We start from the raw sequence: 14,617 nt of genomic DNA, 5'->3' as shown, positions 1-14,617 counted from the left end.
ATGACAGCAATTGAAGAAACAGAACTATTTTAAGAAATGCCAATGAAAATTCAAAAACTAAAACAAAACACCTAAGTCCATAATGAGAGCTGAGTTATAGAGTCAATTCTTACCAGTGACTGTGAGTTATTATCAAAGTTCAATGAGATGCCTATTATTTTCAAGATAAAAGGGCAAGTTATGATACAGTTTAAATAGGTTTCCATCGCAAATAGTCAATGTTATTCTAAAAACTTGGCCATCCTGAATAACCCACTCCCTGAGGGTTCCAGATTATTGTGGTTTTACTGTAGTTAGATAGTTTTATGGTTAATGTACTGTGGTATACATAAATACAGCTTAGCCTAAGCGTCTCCACTGGAAATATGTGTCATAAAATGACAAGTAAATTAGGTCAATGACCAAACCTATAGTCAGTAATTCAAGTATAAAAGTACATGACATTAGGATAAACTAAAACTAGTCCTCTTCAAAATTAGGGTACATTTACTCAAAATGCACCTTCAAAATAAAGAGCTAAGTGCCCAACGGCAAACGGTGAGAAAGCGGTTTAAAACTGATAACTTAAACCCTTTTGATGAAATCTAAATAATTATAGGAAAGCAACCTAGTTTATGCATCTGTGTGATGATCGAGTAATATTCTACCCCATTCTCATTTGATCTTATATCATAAAGACATAGTAGGCGCTCAACAAATTGCTGTTGAACTGAATACAATGTAGAAGTGGTTTGGAAGTCATAGAAATAGAGGATGGGAGATATCAGGACGAACACCAGCTTTTCGGGTGTGTGTGTGGGAGGGATGGGAGGGTTAGGCATGTAAGACGTAAGGAAGGGGAAAGAGAAGAGTTTGAGATTTTAAAGGGCAGCACTCCACTGATGGCTACAAAGCACACGTCAACTTGGTCTGCATCCGGGGCACAGCAGCTGGGTGGCTCGTGTCCAGTTCTGGTCAGCTCCCAGAATAGGAGATGGTGGCTGACCTGAAGACACTCAACATAGCACCAGGAGATGACAAGGACAGGTCAGAGTCCCGCCTCACACTTCCCCTGGCACTAGCCTCACTACCAGGTGAGGCTGACAAAAGACGCCCCGATTCCTGGCTTTGGAGAAATAGGGAGGCAGGGTGAGCTCCGTGGAGCCCTTGGGGCGGAGGGAGGTGACAAAGCCTTTATGCATTAATAGCAAACCCGCTTCACCTTCCCTGTGCCCATTAGGTCAGGGTTTTAGTAACCCCGCTGTTCTAGATTTTCATGTACATGGCTATCCGGTTTGGGCATGTTAGAGGCAAAGTTTGGCTTTAATGTCTTTCTTTTTTTAATATATTTTATTGATTTTTTACAGAGAGGAAGGAAGAGGGATAGAGAGTTAGAAACTTCGATGAGAGAGAAACATTGATCAGATGTATGCATTGCTATGCTTTCTACCATTCTATTAACTCAAAGGTATTAGTAACCTCTGCTGTTCCCCCATCCCCCAGGCTGGGAAGTCTAGACAGTATACCAGACCAAGGACACGCATCCTCTGGGTCTCCACCCTGACCCCAGTTTATGAAAAGCTTAACTCCACGCTCCACGTCCAGAATTCGGAGCCACCGAAACACGGGCAGACACTGCTGACATTACACAGTGTCCATGCAAGGTGTGAGTCCTCCCTGCCCGTCTCAGAGGAGCTGGGCTGTGTATGACTTACAAGCACCTACACCACCCCTACGCCGTGCTGGGTGCATGCCACGCACCGCTCACCCACCTTTCATGTCTTTGCAGCTGACTGCCAGGTAGGGGTGGCTCACGCATTGTCGATGCTAGTTTAGAGGGAAAGACCCAGGGATTTAGGAACTCTAAAGGTAAACTTAGCAAGGCCTCTGAAAGGCTATTTCGAGACGGGGCAGAAGGGAGACATTCTCTCTCCTGTGAGCAGGGTTTGGCGAACGACGGCCCGTGGGCTGAATCCAGCCTGCGGCCTGTGTCCGCCAATGTTTTCGTAACACTTTTATAAGGTTGTCATCGGGACACGGCCACACCCACGTGTCTATGGTGGCTTTTGAGTCACGATGACATTGTCTGGCCCACAAAGCCGAAAACCCTCACTCCATGGCCCTTTAAAAGAAGAAGTTCGCCAAGCCCTGCTTTTGAGGGTCTCTCTCTGAGCAGGATGGGGATCCCAGGAATCTGCCTCTGACCTGGAGAGCTACTTGCCCTGACCCCTAGCCGCTCTCCCCCAACCCCGAGATGGCCAGATGCCGGTTTCAGTGTGGCTTGGCAATGACTCCTGCCTACAGGCCGGAAACGCACCCTCCTCCTTCCAGCTGTGAGATGCCCATGAAGACGCAGGGCGTGGGATGATCAGGGATGTGACCGGGTGTAGGCTCCCTCCCTCGCTCCACGTTCACGCCACACTGACTGAGCATCCGGGCCGCCGCCTGTGCCTTCGATGTCAAGTACAGGAAAGCCGCAAGGAAGACGATGCTAAGGGAAGTGGGGGTTTCACCAGGAAAGGGGAGAGGTGGGGAGGCCTTCCAAACAGGAGAGGGAGGAGACACCCACGCAGGCGTGGAGGTGGCAGCGCGTGCTGGGGTCTCCAGTTAAACCAGCTGCGGAGAGAAGGGCCCACGGCCGGCGGCATGGGCGGCAGGAACGGAGCTGGAGGAGTCCTCCATCAGGTGCTGAGTGGCCCCAGGAATGGCGCTGAGAGCTGAGAAGTGTGAGGCAGAAGGGTGTCGCTCAAGGGTTGAAACAGGGTGTGATTTGATCAGATCTCTCTCTTAGGAAGATGGTTCTGACAGCAGGGGCCAGGTAGATGGGGTGGAGAGGTCTACGCAATCCCACCTGCTGCTCTGCCTGCCACCACGTCTGCTCTCCACACCCCTAGTCATGCTTCCCTATGCACTCCAGGCAGTTTGACCTTCTCTCCTGGGGGAACTCACGGCGGTCTCATAAAGAAAATTACAAAAATGGTGTCGCTCCCTCTCCAAATGATCATTTCTTTTTTTAAAAAAATATATTTTATTGATTTTTTTACAGAGAGGAAGGGAGAGAGATAGAGAGTTAGAAACTTCGATGAGAGAGAAACATTGATCAGCTGTCTCCTGCACACCCCCCACTGGGGATATGCCCGCAACCCAGGTACATGCCCTTGACCGGAATCGAACCTGGGACCCTTGAGTCCGCAGGCTGACGCTCTATCCACTGAGCCACACCGGTTAGGGCCCAAATGATCATTTCTTGACTGCCGCCTAGGCCCACACTTCTCCATCCATCTGCAGTGAAGGACCAAGTGCTTTGTTTCCAAATTCCAATTTCTGTGGGCCGATCGTTTTGTAAAGTACAAACTCATGTACCTGGATATCACAGGAACCTAAAATTGCTATTTGAGTTTCCAAATGCTTTCTCTTATTTGGGGTATTTATCTTGTCACGAGCTGATTAAAAAAGACAAACCGGTTTGTGGACTTCCAGTTTCTGGTCTGACAGGTAAGGAGTTGGGAAGTCAGTCACCACTGCCCCACCCTAGCAGCTAGTAAAAAGGTGAGCAAACTGAAAAATCAACAAATCGGTTTAGATCGGTAAGAGGAGGCCACAGGGCAAACCGCGGTCTCCCCAGTTGGAGAGACAGGCAGGTGAGGAGCGAGAATCACAAGTCAGACGCCCGGGTAGGGGACATACACTGTAACCGAGGAACTGCTGAGGCTCCGTGTGGACAGCTATGAGAGTAAAATACGCCAGGGGATGCAGTCCTAGGGGGTCCCCACACTTGGTGAGTTTTCCCCCCAGGAGTTCAGCCAGCTTCTCGCAGTGAAGAGCAGAGAAAAACTCCCCTGAGCTTTAGGCAGGTGGAAAGGAAAAGGAATCCTTTAAAGGGGCCAGAGCATTCTGTCCTTCTCAGCCAGACGCACTCTCAGGAGAAACCATTTGAGCAGCACCTACCCTGCGGGGTTTTATCGAACCTCAGTGACCTGGGGAAGAGAAGCGTCCCCTCCTAGCGGGCTCTAGCCTTCCACACAGAGAAGGGGCACAGACAACTCCAGCCCCCGCAGCCCCCCTGTCCCACCGCAGGGGGAAGCACTTCTGAAGTTCAGGCAAGAGGCCCCGGCTCACCAGAAGTCGGAGACCCAATCATAAGGCTAACGCATGCCTCCCACCCACCATGCCTTAGCACCACACAACTAAAGGCCTACCTTTCACACAGGACATCATCTGACTACCAGGAAAAAACTTGAAGACATACAAAGAGGCAAAAAAACGGAGTCTGAAGAGACAGAGCAAGATTCAGAACCAGACTCAGATATGACAGGGATGCTGGAATTCTCAGACCAGGAATTTAAAACAACTATGATTCCAGGATAAGAACTCTAATGGATAAAGTAGACAGCATGCAAGAACAGATGGCAATGTAAGCAGAGAGAGAGAGAAATTCTAAGAAAAAAACACACAAAGAAATGCTAGAGATCAAAAACACGGTGACAGAAATTAAGGATGCCTTTGATGGGCTTATTAATAAACTAGACACTGGCTGAGGAAAGAATCTCTGAGCTTGAAGATATCTCAGTAGAAACCTCTGACGCTGAAAGGATAAAAAAAAAAGACCAGAATAACTAAGAACTGTGGGATGAGTACAAAAATTGTACATATGCATAATGAGAATACCAAAAGTAGAAGAAAGGAACAGAAGAAATATTTGAAGTAATAATGACAGAGAATTTCCTCAAATTAATGTCAGATACAAAACCACAGATCCAGGAAACTGAGAACAAGAAGGGTAAATGCCAAAAAGAAAAAAAAAGCACAAAAACTAATGTAGGCATATCATATTTAAATTGCAGAAGAGCAGAGATAAAGATTTTTTAAAATCCTGAAACCAGAGGAATCAAGATAAAAATTACATCCGACTTCTTAGAATCATGCAAGCAGAATGGAGTGAAATACTTGAGTTGAAAGAGAAAAACTTACCAATCTAAAATTCTGTACCCTAAAATTTTATCCTTTAAAAATGAAGGAGAAATAAAAACTTTCTTAGAAAAACAAAAATTGAGAGAATTTGTTGATAGATCTGTCTGCAAGAAATGTTAAAAGTTCTTTAGAGAGAAGAAAAATGATATAATTCAGAAACTCATATCTATATAAAGAAAGCATGAGCATAAGTAAATAAATAAATGAAGGCTTATGTGATAAACCTACTCACAGTGGGAGATTCTGACACCTCTCTCGACTGATCAAAAGAAACAAAGAAATAAGTAATCATGTGTATTAAATATCTTAACTACAAAATCTATATGATCCAGCAATCTATCATGCTTCTGGGTTTATTACTCAAATGTGTTGAAAACTTTTACCCATACAAACACCTGTTTATAGCAGCTTTATTGATAACTAGAGGCCCGATGCACGAAATTCATGCAAGGGGCTCGCACAGCCCTTGCAGCTGTGGTGGCTTGCCTTGGCCCTCGCAGCCACAGCTTCGTCCGGAAGGTCATCCAGAAGGACATCCGGAAGGTCGTTCAGCTGTCTTGTCTAATTAGCATATTACGCTTTTATTATTATAGGTTGCCAAGACTTGGAAGCAACCAAGATGTCCATCATTAGGTGAATGGATAAACTGTGGTACATCCAAACAATGGAATATTATTCAGCCCTAAAAAGAAATAGACCATCAAGCCATGACAAGACATGGAGGAACTTTAAGTGCACATTACTAAGTGAAGGAATCTAATCTGAACAAGGCCACAGACTGTGTGATTCCAATTACATGGCATTCTAGACATGGCAAAACTATGGAGAAAGAAAAGGTATCACTGGTTGCCAACAGTTTGTGGGGAGGGAGGGATGACTAGGCAGAAAATACAGGATTTTTAAAGCAGAACTATTCTTAATGATACTATAATGGTGGACACATGTCATTATACATTTGTCCAAACTCCTGGAACGTACAACGCCAACAGTGAAACCTGACGTAGACTTCGGATTTTGAGTGATAACGATGTGTCAGTGTAGGTTCATCAATTGTCACAAATGTACCACTCTGGTTGGGGTGTTGGTAATGAGGAAGTTAGCATGTGTGGGGGCAGGAGGTATACGGATAATCTCTGTACTTTCTGCTATTTTACTGTGAACCCAAAACTGCTTTAAAAATAAAGACTATTTTTTAAAAGTCTGTGGCCTGTCACAGTCCATGGACCACACTTATGGCTACACTGTGGACTGTGGCCTTTTAGGTACAAAGACTTGGGTTTCTCCACCTTGTATGTCCAAGTATCTCTTGCGAACAGGCCAAGGTGTGTGATTTGGGAGGTTTTAGAAGGCAGAACTGACCCAGCCTGTGAGAAGCTGAGAGTAACACTGACCCAATTTGGTAACTAGGGCAAGGGTGGTGCCATGCACCAAGACAAATGCTGTGGAGGGCAAAAGCAAGGAGGAGGCGCAGAGCAGGTAAAGGGGGGTGATCAGTAGGCATGCATAAATGGTAAGGAGCAAATGGAACGTTCTGTGGGTTACAATTCAGTTCTGAGATTAACACACTGTAATTTGCTACTTGTACCCATATTCAGTGCCAACACGTTTATATGACATGGAGAGATGACAGTAGGCATTTAACACTAAGCGGCCAGATGATGATGATCTCTGAACGCATAATAATCTGGCCACTCCGTGTATATCCTATATAATAAAAGGCTAATATGCAAATTGTCCCCTCGACCAGGAGTTCGACCAGCAGGCAGGCCGGCCAACCGCCCATGTCCCCTCCCCCTGGCCAGGCTGGCCGGACCCCACCCGTGCATGAATTCATGCACCGGGCCTCTAATATATATACACACACACTGAGTGGCCAGATTATTATGCGTTCAGAAATCATAATAATCTGGCCACTCAGTGTATTTCTGCCATATGTAAAATATTAGAATAAAATATGACTAAGAATAGGGTTGTGATACAAGTATCTGCAAATTGAATTTCCAGAACTGGGGACACGCACCTTCAAATTGGCAGCATGTGCTTTGGAGTCAAAAGATCCTCATTATCACTTATTAGCAAGTCATTTCATCTTCCTGGGACTCAGCTTCTTCGTGCGGGAAAACAAGTCTTCGCCAGCTTCCGAAGCCCGCAGGCGGACGCGGCCTGCTATTTTTATGCATTGAGTCTAGAAGGTATTTTGAATAGGAAGGCTCCTGGAAAAAAATAAAATAGACTACTAATGTGTCTGCCACTGCCACTGCAGTGTATTCACCCAGAAAGCTTAAAGATGACAAGTGGGTTAGGAACATCCAGGAGTAAGTTGTTCTAAGGACATTTTGTGGAGAAAATATATATAAACAATTATAGACAAAATTATAAAGTGCCTGGCATCTTTAAAGAATATACAGAGAGTACAGCAATCACGGCAGAGTCAGGAAGTCTAGTGGTAACCAACCTATGATTTGCAATATTTGCAAAATTTTTTTAAAACTGTCTAAAATTGCACTGTTTTCTTTTTTCTTTCTCTCTTTTTTTTTTTTAACTACTAGATAAACAGTACTACAAGCTGATTCCACAATGCTAGGCCATTATATTTACTCAGAACTTCTAAGGAACTTCTAAGTTGCCGACCTAATGTAGCTCTTTCACAAAACACAATTCACTTGGCCTCCACATTGGCAATGCCATAGAGTTGGAGATACTGGAATCAATATTATTACATAGAAAATCCCGTGTTACCTTGATTATACTGTCTTTATTACCAGTGTGATCGCTCTATGATTCATCCACATTTAAAGAAACTATAATGGATCCTGTCTCTTTCTTTTTCCAAGTTCCCAAGCGAAAGGGGCCTCAGTCATATTACAGCTTCCTATTTTAGCCACCTAAAATTAGATGCATATTTAGAAAAGGCTCTTAACTCTCTTGCTACCTTGAGAAGTTAAAAAAAAATAATGCACAGAAATACTTGTACTTTCTTAGGGTGCTCAAAACAGTTTTCAGTAAGGCCAGCAGGTCTATCTCTGGTCTTACAAATGTATGCTTTGTGCAACTTTTTATCTATATGTCATCTTGCAGTTTTAACTTTGGAGTCCTTCAAAAAAACCTTTAAGTTCTAATGTGATTTTAAGCCTAAAATAAACTAAAATTTTATAAAGTATTATACTCGTACAGATTATGCATTTAAGATACTAGAGAAGTATAAAATATACTTGTTATTAAATATAAAAAGAGGAAAATAATATTTTGTTTCACACACACAAACAGATCGAGCCTCATAACCTAAAGGCCAAGCCCCACTTTTAGGAGAAAGAGCATCTACTGTTTTTTTCACTCAAACCCACATACCTAAATTCAAATATTACTCTTCCAAAAAAAAAAAAAAAAAAGCATGCCAAAAAAGCCAGCCTCATTTCTGGTGAGTTCTCTAGCACATCAGAAGCTGTTAAATATACCCTGGGCAGTGACCGATCCCTTTGATGCCCCAGGAAGTCCTAGCCAGACCAGATTCCACCCCACTTCCAACAAGCACCCGCCTCGGGCTCACGTCCCTCCTCCTACCTGAAGCCCTCCGTGTCCTCCAGATCACAGACTAGCAGACGCTCTTCAGAAGGCAAGCCTGCCACTTTCTGAGAGGCCGACTCCAGCAGGGGCGGCTCCCCAGTCTCTCTCCTGAATTCTGAAGGTTCCATTTCTAGAAAGCACAACCATGTTGGTCTCTATCTCAGTTTCTTTTTCCTCTCCCCGTCCCCACTGCCCAAGCTAAGACCTCTGAGGACTGTGCTAAGAGGACAGTGTGTGTGTGTGTGTGTGTGTGTGTGTGTGTGTGTGTGTGTGTGTCGAGGGGTGGGAGGGGGGGACTGCTCTTTTACTGACAGGTCCCCAGCGCCTGGAAGTGCTCGATAATGGGGGGCTCGATAGCTGCATAGGATAAATGACTGCTGGCACAGAAAGAGTCCATGTGTCTATTCTATCTTTTACCAGGTCGTTCTTAAGGGCGAGGTGTTTTTTTTTTATTATTTTATGTCATTTATGTCACTGTGGTCTTTACCATAATGGGCTAAAGATGAAATAGTATTTGGAAGCACTGAAAGCTGGGGGTCCCCTGAGCCTCGTGCCTCACTCAAACAAGTTAAAGGTTTATAATAATGTCTTGTATCAGAAGGGTCACTGTAACCAGTTAACCGCAGCCAAGGTTTCTTTAAAAATGGAGCTGCCTCTTCCAGGAGCGTTCTAAAGACAACCTAGATGGTGAAAATCGGAGTAAAATTATCCTTGCATATCCTTTCAGTGGGTCTCCCCAAAAATAGAGCACACATGATTTTGTACCCAGCTCACTATGTCTCCGTAGGTATAATGTAACAGTATAATTCCAGCAGGATTTGGAACAGAGCTGTTTCTTCCATTAAACCTCCTGTAAAGTAGTTGTGTTTTTAGGGGCTGTGCACTAGGAAGAAAATAATTTATTTCTTTTTCCTACTAAGTGCATATAGTTGAGAATCAAATGAGCATTAAATGCAACAGCACTGAACACAATCTTTATTAATTAAAGGTAATTAATTAAATCTACAAATAAAAACTGCAGGAAAGATGACGGCGACAAAAGCTAGAGTCCATCAATTCAGAGGCTATCACAACACATCCTTGAATGTCACGTCTTTATTAACACTTGGGGAATTTCCCCAAAATTTCTCCACATGTCTTATCATCTTTGCAACATCTTTTCTATAGTATATGTCTACTTTTATTTCCCTTACATAGGAATTATTTACCTCCAAGAAAAAGCAATGTTTAAAGAAGTATTTGTTTAGGATAAATCAGGAAAAACATCTACGTTGTGAAAATTGTATTTTTTTATATCTGGCTACAAGTTATGTATGATGTCTGCGTGTTTTAAAATCCTAAACAAATCCCGTTACAGCAGAAACGCTGCAAACATGTGGATGCCCTCCGTCCTCCCTTCCACACACAAAACGTCAATTCTAGTCTCAAAAAGAAACACTGCAATTATACGAACCACAATCGCACTCCCGGGCATTTATCCCAGAAAAACGAAAACTTATGTTCACACAAAAAAAACTATACGCAAATGTTTATAGCGGTTTTATTTATCATAGTCAAAAACTGGGAACAACCCTGTCCCGACTGGTGAGTGGTTAAACCAACCATGGGCCAGTCATGCCATGGGATACTGCCCAAACATAAAGAACAAATGACTGATATCTGCGAGTGGGATCTCGAGAAAATCCAATCGCAGAAGATTATACTATGTGATGCCATTTATGTGACGTTCTGGAAAAGACAGAATTATAGAACTGGACCACGGACTAGCTGCTGCTAGGGTGAGGCAGAGGGGTGGGAAAGGAGTGAGTACGGATGTCAGGGGGATCTGAGGAATGCTTGTGGCAATGGAGATGTTCTACACGGGGTTGATGTCCAGGTTGTGATATCGCACTATCTACTGTACGATGTTACTATTGGGGGACACTGGGAAAAGGGGACAAGGGATCTCTCCGATATTTAATACAGCTGCATGTGAAGTCTATAATTAGCTCACACTATAGAGTTTAATTAAAAATAAAAATCTATACTAGTAAAAGAGAAATATGCAAATTGATCATATCTCCATAATGCCCGCCAGCCAATCAGGAGTGAGTAAGCAAATTAACTCAACAAAGATGGCAGGTTAATTTGCATATGCAAGCCGGAGTGGCCAGGCGGGGCAGGACACCTGCTATGAGGGGGAGGGCAGGGGGCGGAGGGAGCTACAGGAGCGGCGCTCCGGCCTGAGCAGAGAAGGCTGAAGGCTCCGGCCAGAGCGAAGGCCTGGGTCCCGGGTGCCGGAGGAAAACCGGCACCAGCAGCCAGGGGAAGGAAGGCCTATTGCACGAATCTTTGTGCAATGGGCCTCTAGTAAAATATAAATACTCTAGCCTAGTAAACAGGCTGCCATATTGCGATCTGAGCTTAAGAAGCCATCACATAGCACTTTGATTCTTTATAACAACTAGGGAAGTGGAAGTACCAACTGGGTTGCTCACAACAGTGCAACGCATGGCAGTTTGCACACGTGGCCCCAGCCTCTGTGAACCTCCCCAGGTCCCTGGCTGAGGGCGGCCTCCAGCCAGCCACACCCATTCACAGTGCTCCCCGGCCTACCGGCTACAGGGGGGTCCCCCCGCTCTCCACAGCCACTGCCGAGGATACCAGCAGGAACTCCCCAATGGCCGGGCACCTCCTCAGGATACAGTCTCCTCCGACGTAAGGAGTCTGGGGAAACTGGATGGCAACCGTCTTTACATAAATCAAATATTTAAACACATCGCACATGCTCTGCCAGTTAAGGCAACTGTTTCTTGTATGTGAGCTGAGCTAATAGATTTGTTGAGGAGAAAGTGTTCTATTCCAGAGGCACTGAATATAGAGAATTAAAATATATATATAGCTGTCAAGTCTTTTTCTTCCCCCAAATATAACACCGTCACATTAAACAGTGATCGTAACCCTACTCTAATGATGCTGGATTGCCAGGAGAGTTTCCGTGATAGAGAAGGGGGTTGCCTGGAGACCACTTTTTCAGGTGTAAACATTCATGCCATGCGATAAAGACATTTTAGAAAAAAAGTCAACATATAAAATTGATTTTTTTCTATATTTTGATTAAAACAGAAAATGGTAATACTCTAATACTAGACATTTAAAATTGATGATCAAGAAGCACCTAATCTTCTGAATGACAACTGAGAATTGTAATTGGAAAAATACTTTCGTCTATAAATAGGAACATCCAAAGCGTATTTAAACCACTCGAGCACTTGATTCTTCCACGTCCTTTGCATCTACAGTGCACAGAGCACAGGAAATTTCAGACCGACTGCTGAATCTCAAAGAGAGAATAATCCATTTAGTTGTCATGATCACTGTCACCATCAATCCCTAAGATCTTATACTTCACCAACTGCACTTGACTCTGCATTGCTGCCCTATGCTTAGGAGAAGATAAATCAGTAATCAATTATGCACACTAATTAAAAATGCTACCTTAGGAGGCATTTTAATAACTCAGAACCAGGAGTGAGTTTTTCTCCAAACTGCTTACTTTAAAACATATTTGACAACACATTAGCCAGGAAGCACTGAGCATTTGCAAACACTTTATAGTCTACATAAACTATCAAATTGCCCCCCCCCCCCCCGCACCATAGTGGTAGCATAATTCTGCAACTAGCTGAGGCCACATGGAAAATAAAATTATATGCTAATTTGTTCATATTAATTTATCATAAAAGGTCTAAACAAACATGGTAAAATGAATTCTGGGGAAAATTAATGAAGTAGATTGGTATGTACCATAGCAAAGTGAACTGGTTATCTTAAGAGGTACAAATACAAGAAATATCTTACAAATGGGCATTTCCTCCTTTTCAAAAAATAACTGTTTTAACCAACCCGAGGCAGTGACTTGCATGATTTGAAAACACTTTATATAGTTTTACCTTAAAGGATAACAACAAAGGCAGGTTATTTGTCTTTGGGGGGAGAAAGGAAATGGGGAATGGCATAGTATCCAAAATAGTTCTACACATGTGCTATAACATGAACACACAGGTTGAAACTAAATGACGGGGTCAAGACATACTGACTATGGCATAGTTATTATTTTACTCCAAAATAAACTAAACAACAATACAGATGTTTTCCTTGGCATAGATTTATCTGAAGAAACTATGCTTTATTTAAAATACTTTAAAATCTATACCCCTTTTCTCCTAGAAGGCATAACTATACATATGCCTTATTCATAGGTAAGTTCTGTGGATACTATATCAACTTAGAAAACTATAAACCAAATTAATGGTTGAAGAATTTGGACTACCGGTTTTATATATAATGGTGGTACATCCCTCAGATTTCTATTTTCAAAGGTTCTTATGTAGAAACAGGGAAAGAATTTGGGGGCGGGTGATGGAGAAATGAAATCTTACAGCGTTTGAAACCATGGAACTGGCATTTTATAAAGCATCTAGTTTACTGCAGGACACAACTAAGACGAGTGACAAAGATCATCTGTGTCCCACCCTTAGGCAAATACTTGGGGGGGGGGGAATTAAATGATAAATTTTTGTTCTAGAGCCGGTCCCTTTTTTCATTAAAAGACATGTTTATACTTTTCATTTTATTGCAACGCTTCCAATGTCGATGGCACAGGAGAGCTGGCGCTCACAGAGAAATCCGCGTGTTCTCGGAAGCTTAGCTCCTTTTAATTCCTAAAGGGACTTTACCGATGGCTTTTAATGAGGCTTTATTATTATTGGTTGTCATCAACTATGCTAGGTTCCCGTGAAATATCAGTTTGACATCTTGTTCAAATAGTTACTTTTCTGCTGGGTATCACCGGCATCGTTTGCCCCATTTTCTCCTTCCCAAGTTAGATATGGAGATGCTTATTCAGGCATAAAACCTTCAGGCTCCTTGATGGACCATAAAATAAAGCTAAGTACTTCTCTGCAATCATTCCTGCTTGAAGGGCCTTATTATTGAGATCTTAATCCATAAAAAAGGTGAGGATTACCTTTGAGAAAGGGGGAGAAGGCTGACAAAAATGAAAGCACGCACTGGTGCCCACAATAGCAGGACTTAAGTAAATTAATCTTCATTCCCACTGAAAGCAATCCGATGTCCAGGGACTGGGAATTATTCCACCATAAAATACGGCACATTAAATACTACAATAACCCATTAGAAATGTCTGAAGATAATGATTATGTCACCTCCACATGATTGTACATATAGTTATATTTTAATATTCATTACCGGGGGTTCTAATGCAAAATATGTTGAAATTGTAAAAATATTACGTGGGTCAAAGATCAGATCAAGCAAATCAGGAGCCATTTTATGTGACCAAAAGTAAGACTCCAAATGAGATTTGAAAAAGACGCAAGGAAAGCGAGGGCACAATATTGGGGCCCTGCTTTTCACAAGCAGCACTACCATTCCTGGTGGTTTGCATATAAACCCCTCATCGCCACAAGCTGGTTGAAAAGAATGGAGAGCTTCTTCCAAGCAGCCAGAGAGAAAGTCTCTCCCCTGCTCCTTGAAAAAGCTCATTTTCACATTACTCAGGCTTCATTATGCTAAATCAATATTCGTTTAGTCACTGGGGTTATTGACATATTTTAAAATAAAAGTATACCCTTCAGCTACTGCACTCATTACAGGTAATTTGTCTTGTCAGAGAGCAGGGAATATTATCCTAGTCTTTCAGGGGCTGACAGCCATGGAAATACCTCCCCATGGTTACAACTGTAAATAATTTTAAGGTAAAATATTGAAAAATCAATGACTGTTTCCTGCAATCTGTCACAAACAAATCAATCATAATCTGCACTGCCAGAGAGGATGATGTGAGGGAGATGGGAGCAGATGTAATTCTTGGCTGGAATCTCTCATTTCAAAATCACTTCACATAATGGTGTCATCATTTAAACACTTAACAGTCAGTGCAACTGCCACTGTAACATCCAGTTGGACAAAACCACAAGGAGGAGGAGGAGAAAATGCCATCACTGTTATGTTAACAAACATTTAATTTAAATGGTTGCTGCATTAGGGTATTTTAGTTGAAACCCGTTTTACCGGCCCCCTTCCAGATTTCTAAATTAAT

At 42.8% G+C, this 14,617-nt stretch overlaps 1 long non-coding RNA gene across 6 annotated transcripts in view; it reads right to left on the bottom strand.

Moving 5' to 3' along the window:
- The window catches only part of LOC307116491, a 41,651-nt gene that overhangs the window by 19,930 nt on the left and 7,104 nt on the right, over positions 1-14,617 (bottom strand). For 4 of the 6 annotated variants that reach the window (XR_013815215.1, XR_013815216.1, XR_013815217.1 and 1 more), the window contains exon 4: positions 6,971-7,163. The exons of the other annotated variants lie outside the window; for them this stretch is intronic. This is a non-coding gene — a long non-coding RNA (uncharacterized lncRNA). The remainder of the gene's footprint in view (positions 1-6,970; positions 7,164-14,617) is intronic. 6 annotated transcript variants of the gene reach the window in all.

Source organism: Cnephaeus nilssonii (assembly GCF_951640355.1).
Source record: "Cnephaeus nilssonii genome assembly, chromosome: 20".
NCBI lineage: Eukaryota > Metazoa > Chordata > Mammalia > Chiroptera > Vespertilionidae > Cnephaeus > Cnephaeus nilssonii.
Note: the sequence above shows the minus strand (reverse complement) of the source record. Positions and strands in the feature narration are given on the sequence as shown.